General features: G+C 44.0%; 1 long non-coding RNA gene across 2 annotated transcripts; it reads left to right on the plus strand.

Moving 5' to 3' along the window:
• Positions 1–208: 208 nt before the first annotated feature.
• Positions 209–4,680, plus strand: LOC130577652 (uncharacterized). Of its 2 annotated transcripts, none has more exons than XR_008965793.1 (3): positions 209–983; positions 3,068–3,161; positions 3,939–4,680. It is a non-coding gene; the product is annotated as an uncharacterized LOC130577652 (long non-coding RNA). The 2 variants fall into 2 exon arrangements; XR_008965792.1 differs by having other exon boundaries at positions 209–647; positions 758–983; positions 3,068–4,680.
• Positions 4,681–9,872: the final 5,192 nt, after the last annotated feature.

Here is a 9,872-nt window from a genome sequence, read left to right on the forward strand (position 1 = left end):
GCGATTGGGCGGCGGGCGGGAGGCGGGCGCGCGCGGGTTGGCGGAGCGGCGGGGCCGGGCCCGGGATTGGGGCCCGCGGCGCTGCCGGGGTCAGCCATGGAGGCAAAGGGCGGCGGGAAGCGGGAGCCGCTCCCGGCCTGCGCCCCCTACGGGGCAGCGGCGGCGCTGCCTRCCCGCCCCGCGGGGTCCCTGTCCGTGCCGGCCTCTCCGGGGGCCACCGAGGGGCGGCTCCGGTCAGGAGAACCCGGCCTTGGCGGCGGCACCGGCGCCCTTCGCGACAGGGCTGCGTGAGGGCGGGCCGCTGCCCGCGGGCTCGCCGCTGCCGCCCGCCCCGAGATGGGCGGTGCGCGCCGGCTCGCCGCGGGGGCGTGGGCTCGGGGTTAGCCCTGAATGCCCCGTCCGTGGGGAGGGAACTGCCGGCCMCGGGAGGGGACGGGGAAAAAACTCTGATGTTGGTTAATCACAGTCATAGAATGGTTTGGGTTCAAACGGGCCCTAAAGATCATGTCGTTCCAACATCKCCGCCGTGGGCAGGAACGTCTTTCACTAGACCAGGTCGCTCMGAGCCCCGTCCAGCCCAAACACTTCCAGTCATGGGTCTTCCACAGCTTCGCTGGGTAAACTCCCACTGCCTCATCACCCTCACAGTAATGCATTTCTTCTGTACATCTAACCTAAATTTCGCCTCTTTCAGTTTGTACCCTCTGTCCTATCACTACGGTTCTTGACCAAGACTGCTTCTCTGTCTTCCCTGTAGGTCCCCTTCAGYTGCTGGGAGGTTGCTCCGAGGTCTTCGCACAAACTTCTCGTATCGAGTATGAAGCACTTGTTTGTACACAGAGTTGGTAATAYATTGCCTGAGGTTACCAAATGACGTGACGAAAATGGTGGAGATGTGTCGGAAACGCTTCTGGGATGTGCACTCGGAAAGGGGTGAGGGCAGAGAGCTCTCCCRTCTATAGGAATTGTCATGTGTCAGTGAGGTAGGAAGCATAAACGCTTTATGCAACATAATTAACAGAGTTTATCACGGTGTGTTTTAAAGCCTGTTTTACGTCATTGCCTCCAGGAAAAATAGATGCTGGTTCTGTGAGGTTTGTGCAGTGGTTGAGCTCCACTGGGTTCTGCTGGCTGCAGCTGGAGTTCATGCTGCTCTCTTCTTCTAAATCCAAATGTTTTTTCAGCATGGTATTCCATGCTGAGTGAAACTACAGGTTTTTCATGTTGTACACATTAAAAGAAGATAAAGGCTTGATTTTGAGCTTTAAGGCAGAWTATTAGAATAAACAAACAAAATATTAAAACAAACAAAACAAAAAACCTGGAGCAGTTTGAATATTTGACTTAGATATTTATTTAGTAGAAATGCCTGCAGTCAGTATTTTTTTCATTTAAGTTATAATTATTTGTAATTTAAAAACTCAGATTACTTTTTCTCGGTCATTAATATGCAGTCATTAGCTTGTACAAAACAGTTTCCCCCCAAAAAAATCAAAACAAATAAAAACTAAAATCCCCTAGGCAAGAGGGTGTGCAGAAGGGCGTGAAAATAATATTGGAGGGGAGGAGATTAGGAGTAGTGAGTAGGTGGAAATGGAAACAGAGATGTGGGCAGGGATTATGCAGTTTTCAGGGTGAGAACAAAGAACCTGAATTTGATGCAGTAAAAGGATGAGAAAATCAAGGATTAGTCTTGAAATGGGATTGACCTGGAATGTGTCTTTGGTGGCATTTTGAGTCCAGTGCTTCAGAGGTGGAAGTACAAGGAAGTGAGAGGAAGATGTGGATAATCAAATGCTAGCTGCTAGGGTGACAACAAAGGAAGTTGATTAATGATCCATCTAAGAAAAATATGTTAATTATGTTGTTTGCAGAAGTCAAAATAAGATGTGGACAGGAATAAACAGCAGCCAAATATGTACATTTCCTCTTTTTTACATATAGGACAATCTATATGTGTTRTCTTTCCAACAAAATCAAATTGACACAAAAGAGAAGATTAACCAGATAGTAACTATAAACTGTTTATAGACTTCCACCACAAGAGATGCTGATACTTTCAAAGCTCAAATGTCAGCATGATAGAGGTAAAGCAAAGCAGACAGAGGTAAATCTGTCTTTCACAATGTAACTCTCAAGACTGAGGTGACGTGAGGATGTAAGTGCAAAGAATCTGCACTAAACTCCCAGTAAAATGAAGTTTAAATATACTACCTTTTCCTTTTGGCTAAAAGGCCACTTTAGCAACCTTGGAACTGACAGTGCAGCTGTGGTAATGTTTGGTCTTGTTGTGTTCTCTGCATTGTAAAGTATTGTATATTTCTGTGTGAGAAATGCATTCAAAGGGRAAGACCTTATGAACTCCATACAAGTTACCAATGAATTCCCCAGCAGACCTTTTTGATTCTTTTAAAGAGCRCCAATGGATACTGAAGTTTGCTGTCCCCGAGTTACCTGGTTTGTATTCATCTCACATGACCTCATTTGTAGAGGAAATGCATTCCTGGCACAAGGGAATTGTTTACAATAGAACTGTTTTCTCAATGACTGTGGAACTAGGAATTGAATGCTAACATAAACATCATAACACCACTCCAAACTGCAGTTATACATAAAGCAATACTTAATTAATCTGACCTTCATAAATAACAGCACAAAGTATATAATTTTCAAGAGCAACCTGGCCAATGTCTGTATATACCCTGAGGATGGGGAGGGAGAAAGAATGGATAAAACATACTCATTACTTTGCTAATTAATCTGCAGAAGAAGCTTCAATAAAACAGTGATGTGTTTAGAGAAGGAAAGGGAATACAATGCAAGCAGATGAAAGCAAAGTATAAGAGCTGTTGCAGCTGTGGTTTTCTGCTTCCTCAGTTTTGTTAATTCAAATMTTTCAACAGACTTTTGCAGTGACAAATTTGTGGGCTAAGATATTCAGTATGAGCCAAAGTGTGGCAACTTCAGAACCAAAAGAATCGTTTGAATGTGGAAACAAATTTGTGAAATGGTAATACTATGGGACAAACAACTGATATTAGAAATGTCCTTTTAATCTTCTTAAAAGGTAAAGGCTCCCAAAAGATGTCAGGTACACGTAGAAGAAACATGTCTTGCTTCAAGAGGCCTTCAGGAAAAAGGATGAAATTTTGGAAGAGCAGGTAGCATGGTTGCATCCTCCAACCTCTGGAGCCACTTGTTCCTGACTATTCATCTGCTGAATTTTCGGGTTGTGTTTTCTACCYGTTGGGAAGGGGGAGGGAACACCAGGATCCCAGGCTACACTGTGGTAGAGCTGGAGACTCCTTTGTGTGATTTYCATCTGGCCTGTCCTACTGCATTTAAAAAAAAAAAGAAATAGCAGTGAGAATAACTTCCATGGCCAAGGAAGTTATTCTCACTGCTATTTTATCTTTCCAAAATAACTTGTTTTCTTTTCTAACCCTCCCCACCCCTCCCATTTTTTTTCTTGCAGCAAACGTAGATGTGGCATTTAACAGCCCTCTTAAGACATTAACATTAATGGCTACAAGAGATGAGAGCCATGTTAGTAAATCAGGGATTCCTGGGAATCTCAAGGTTTTAGAGTAATGGTAGCATAAATATGTAAGGTTCTGTCAACCAACTTTGTTGGTCACTTATCTCTTGAAGATGAATAATTAATAGGAGCACAAGAGCTTCTGTACTCCATCAGAAAAAGATCTATCTAACCTACTGTCTGTCCCTGACCATTGTCCACAGAGGATACTTGGAAAAGAGGAATGAAATGATGGCCAGTATGTGGTGGTGACAAACATGGGGTGACTGAAATGTGTATCACACCCAGTTGTCTGCTTGACTGCACTTTCCCATAAAAACCAGCCCTGCTGTAGCTGTATAACATCTTGTGTGCTGGTGGTCATGCTGGCAGAGATAAACGGATTGTCTTTGTCTTGCAGGGCCACACAGCTCCCAGAGCAGTACTCAGACCACACACACTGTCCAGGTACCCTCTCTGCTGGAGAAATGTCAGCCCAATCCTGTGGGTCTCCCTGGAAGGAAATTTCCASTGCTGCTGTACTCTCACAGGAGGTGCTTGCTTGCAGCAGGGATGGATCCCAGTGCTCTCACAGCTGCCAGTCCTTGTCACAATGAACATGGGCAAGCCTGATGGCCCAGGGGCTCTGCAGARTCACTCCCCAGGGTTGGGTGCACACAGGCAGGTGGTGCTTGTAGGCAGCTGGGGCTCAGGTGGAAGCGGGGCTGCCTGCTGGGAGCAGAGGAGGTGTTGGTGCCTGATCGTGTGCTACAAAAGCAGGTGACATGGACATATATAGCCCAGCCACCAGCCTGCTTCTCCAGGGCTGCTGCAGCTGCTTTGGGATGATTGCTCTGGAAACAAAAATACTCAAAGTACTGTTTGAATCAGAGTTTTGTCTTCACACTGTACTTCAAAAYTTATTTAACTTCTTAATGTGTTTGGCATAGTTGTTAAAAAGAAAAAAAAAGGAAAAACAGTATTCAAAATTAACTAGTAAATGATGAACCATTACATGTTACTTTATTTTCAATGCTGAAGAAGTAACTGTACTGATATTTTGCATGTTGAACACTAGATCTATTGAAATAAAATTAGTGAAAACCCAGTAGTAAAAGCAAATTTTTACTCTCTAATTTAAAAGGACATAAATTAAACTTGGGACCAAGATGATCTTGAACTTCATTTAAGTATCTGTGGTTTTTCTCATTTGGTACACCTACTTATACCAGACTTCACATGGGAACAATTTGCTGTTCACACTTGGACATGAGACTCCTTTAGCTTGCTAAATATTCCGAGGGATGTTGTGGGTTGTGGGTTGGAAGAGAAGGCTGAGCAGCCGACCTTCTCCTCAGGTGGCATGGAAAAGTACTGCTGAAAGCGAGCAGGCACGAGCACAGGAGGGAAGAGGCTATGGCTGCTCTCTGCATTGAAAAGCTCAGAGCTAAAACRTAAGTATCTACAAGGAGTGAATGCAGGCTTTTCACACAGTGACATTCACTTTGTCTCTTGACATAAGATCACCCACTTTCAATGGGTCTTATCACTTCAAAAATTATATTTAAGCAGATGATTACAATGGAAGTTCATAGTACAAGATAGCACAGCTTATATTACAGATAACAGCAGTTGTTTGACTAGATGAAGCTCCAGAAACACCAAGTGTGTGTTCATTTGATACTGTAACAATACCCCCTACGCCTCACTGTCCCTCCCACCTTATTGCACTTATTCCCTGGGAACCCTTTCTGAGCCACAATCATTCGCGCAGGAAGATGCACTTTTCAGAGTGGAAGTGATACACAGGGGAGTTTGAAAATGCAGTTCCACCAAAATCACCTTTCTTTCAGGTGTAGTATGATTTTCTCCACTACTTATTGTACCCTGAGCGCTGTGTAAGGGGATTCTTTTATTCGCAATGTAAAGCAATCATTTTTCTAATAAGCAGACAGGCTGCAGTCTTTATTGGAGAAAGCTTAGTGCTTGTATTTTGAAGGTCTTCATCATAAAATTGGTCTGTAGAGCCATTCTTAAAGTCAMCATTATTTCAAGATGTGACATGTCAGCCTTTCCTGAGTTGCTCTGGCTTACCACACCTTCTCCCTGCAGTCTTCCACTTGTCAGCACTGCCATATAGCCTTTCCTCCTTTTCCAGCAAAATCAGTTGCAACTCCTATCCTGCCTCACAGTCCTCCAGCTGGCTGCAGCTGCCCCTTTCCCCAGTGTCCTAAGGAAGAGCTGAACTGCTGAGTGGAGGGATCAAAAATATGCATTGATTGGGAATCTGTGCTCCAGGGGGATGGAAGAAAAGATATAGGGACTGTGCTTACTGGGACACTTACCTCCTGCTGGAAAATGAAAAGTCTCACAGGCCTGAACCCCACTGCCCCTTTGTTTAACAAGCTCAGATAAGAGTAATGTGAGGATTGCCATGGCTTCACCTTTCCTTGGCCCCTACTTGTCTAGAAAATTCACAGCTGCTGCAGTGATGGTCTGTAAACTTATGATACTGTGACAGAGAGAGCTTTAATACAGAATGTCATCCATGGAGAAATTAGCTCCTTGGTCACTATATTTTTTAGGTTTTCAGGTAGAAACTCTAGGTGGACAGCTGCAGGAAGGAGCCTTTTCTGGCTGTTTTCAACTGTGTCCCTTAGGAATTATAATTGAAGCTACTGCATTGCTTGCTCAATGTTTGTATCATGTTTTGCATTCTCTCAGAGACAGTCTTTACCTCTTACTCTCATCATTACCTTCCTGGATGTATATTTTCATGCAAGGTTTCAGATAGGGAATATTTTTGTAGTTAGACTTCCAATTAGCAATTTCTGGCCTATGTCTACTCAGCAACTGGTGACAAAGTTGCTGCCATTAAAAACCGCTAATGTGTTTTTCAAATCTGGGAATAATTTTGTGCTTTGCATTGTGCCTTTGGAAGCATCTCCAGGTCATCTTTACAGATTGACAGGCCCTAAACTTTAGGGAGTTTTCTCTGCCTCAAGACTAAACTACCAGTTAGACCATCCCAGTCAAGCCATGTCTATTATGCTCTCATTCATACAACTCAGCCTTGTTACAGAAAGGCCAAAGTAATGATCTGCAGTTTTGGTAGGCCTCTGGTTTTCTCAAAAACTTGCCTTTTGTAGGTGATCTCAGGTAGCTGCTGTGCTTGCAAACCACCACTTTGCTCCCTAAGCCTTCTTTGTGCCTCTCACTGACAACTCTTCTAGAGYTGCTTGCCCTATCCCACGTTGCTGTGTGGGACAGCATCGTTCTCTCCCACTGCTCTTTTCTTTATAGCTGCACTCTTAAAAACACTGGAAGAACTGAAATTACCTCCTCCAGGTTCATGCCAGGTTCTCTGTCAAAGYAATCCAGACAACTTTGTTTGCTCAATCTTTTAACATGAATTAAGCCTGTTTCCAGCTCCAGGTAACACACAGGATATTGACAAGCACTGGCAAGAGGCTGGTGTTTATTTCTTGAATGAAATTACACAACCTCTGCCCTTGCCATCAGTCCATGCTAATTTATTTTGGCACGCACTGCAGAGAAGCTGCTGCTACGCAATAGAAATGTATGTCTTGTACATAGCTCAGCTTTCTCTGTCTAGCCCAAGAAACAGGTACAAAACAGGCTGCTGAACACAAGCAATTCAACCATTCCTGCCCCTTGCACTGCTCCCCAGTACTTCAGAGTTGCTTGTGCTCCTGCAAGCCCATCTCCATCCTCTAACAACAGTACAGGCCATTGCCTTCCCGCTGTCAGCCTGGGAAAGGACAGTGTGTACAGATGTGCCTGTCGCTTTGAAGAGAAACACGGAAATCAGAGACACTCTGTCAGCTTCTGCTTTGTTGGATATAAACTTGCTTTGCTGTAAACACTGGAGAATTATCGGAACGTAAAGAGCTTTGAAACAGGATTTAAAAAGAAATCAGTGCCTTATCTGCTGTTTGAGAAAGAAAAAAAATGGTGTGAAGGACAGAGGGTAAGTCACACAAAAAAAGAAAGAAGCAGAAATTAGAAAGAACAGTGAAAAAACCAGAAAATTAGTCAAAAGCTACAGGAAAGAGACAGGCATAAATTGCCAATTACCATTCACATCAAAGGAAAATTCTCATCAAAACCTTTTTCTTCTTCTAAGAAGCATCATGCGTTTCCAGTATGTACTGCAGCGAAGCGAGCATGCATTACACAAAAGAAGGCCCAAGAGAATAAGCCAAATAGCCTCAAAGCTCGTGGAAACCATTTTACACAGCTGACAACTAGGACAAAACCCCATAGGAGCCCTGAGTGTCAGCACTGCTGCCCTTGTTCACCAGTCAACTTCCACCCTGTGCCAGCTCCACAGTATCTGAAGCACAGACCCTACATATGTGTCTGGACTCATTTACCCCACACAGAGCTTCACTATGAACACCATCACCATGTCCCACTGTCCCACAGAAACCCCATAAATGCTGTATTTTTGTTCCTGCAACATTTGGGACATTTGTTCCCCACTACACTGGGCCCATCTAAACCTGGAACGGGCAGACACCTCACAGCGCTCCAAGTGCTGGATCAAGGTAAGTTTGGAGTGCCTCCTGTTGCATGTTGGGGGGTGTGTTTTTGAAGWGTTTGTCACCAGCGTTCCCATGTATGGGGGTGCACATTTGCCCTCAGCGTGAATTTGGACCATGGCAGTGTCTTTATAGGGGCACCTCTACTCTGTCTTGAAGCTGGTGAAGGGACAGAGAAGACAAAGGTTGGACAGAARGGTTTAGGTTCTGTCAGCAGGTCCTGTGGCTCCTGTGGAAACTACTGCTATGCTGCASCTAAACCAGCTTTGCTGTCAGGCAGGCACAGCGCCCTGCTTGCTCCCACACTGACTGGGGACACGTGTATTGTGGGCACGAGTTTTTAGGACAGGTAAGAGTGACAAACAAAAAACATTTTTAAATTATAGTGACAGAGCAAGGCAGGACACAAACACACCGGTCCACATCAAAACAAGAGCAGATAAAAAGATTAAAACAGTAATAATTTCTTTGCTGCTCAGTTGTCTATGGAGCAACTAATAGCTGTGATTAATTAATTAAAACATCATTAGAACTTCAAGTGAGCTCATGCTCAGTCAGGCAACAGCAATTTCAACCAGCAATTTAAAATAGGACACTTGAAAACAGTAATCAGCTAWTTTTTCCAGATGTTCTAAAATCTCACATAAAGCAAAGGTCTTGATAGGTCAGAGCCTCCCAGCAAAGCCCAAGCTCCAGCCTTCCAGGAGAGGAGGCAGAAATGATCATTTGAATTCATATAGTTTTTYCTTAACTTTATATTGGGGAAACAATTCACCTGACTCTGCCAGAGCCTAAGTCACAGCTGCAAGTAACAGTCCCCATTTGCCAGTTTATTTCCTGCATGAGATGGTGATATTAATAGCAACTTTCCCAGTCCCTTGCCTAAGCTGACTCGCTACTGTTGAGACACGGACAGAGAAGCAGCAGAAGACAACTACTCCAGCTGAGATTTTTGTGACAAATTACCTGTGGATGGTCATCGGTCCAACAACAGAATGAGTCAGAGGAAATTACTGTTTATAGTTGACAGAATGCATGTGACACTGAGCATGTTTGAAAGCAAAGTCCCTGCCTTGAATAGTTTGGATTTAAATGAGCAGAGGAGGAGTGAGGGCAAGCAAAAGCAAGTCCTGCCAATTTATGTCACAGTGCCTGATAATAGGTCACCAAGCAGGAAAGAACACTGTCTGCATTATCAACATCAGGCCTTTGTCAGGTGTGACTTATTTCCTGGAGATGTCTCAAAACACAACCAAAGCCTATTTAGAAGAGAACTTAGCTCCTGCAATGATGTAGGTAGGACATTGTATTGTTTCCATGACTAATGGTWGAGAAGTTCAGATAAATGAGTCCAAACACGTAAAGTATTTCTGCAAAAGACCAGCAGATTGTACACATGGCAGGTACCATGCGTAGGTGTCATGGACAGATGGAAATCCAGCATTGTCCCAAAACTCGGAATTGACGTGACAAAGGACAGAAGCATCCTTGAGTGTTTATTTATCAAGTTGGAGCCTCTCAGCTATAAAGGCTGAAAAGGCAAGTAAACAGAAAATGGCACAAACCAGCAACCTCGTCTACAAGCTCCCRTCAGAAGGGTGTGTGTGCACATAGAGGTAGGGAGGGAGAGGAAGAATTGTAATTAGGTCACAGGGACCAAAAGATAAAAACAGGACAATCTTATCTAATACCTGGGCTGTCACTATACAAATGCCAGGACAGAGGATGAACGACCAATTAAAAGCATTTTTACGCAGCTTATTATGATGACAGAGGATTTGTGGAATAAA

This window comes from Malurus melanocephalus, unplaced genomic scaffold (assembly GCF_030028575.1).
Source record: "Malurus melanocephalus ecotype Western Australia unplaced genomic scaffold, MMel_1.1 scaffold_187, whole genome shotgun sequence".
Classification (NCBI taxonomy): Eukaryota; Metazoa; Chordata; class Aves; order Passeriformes; family Maluridae; genus Malurus; species Malurus melanocephalus.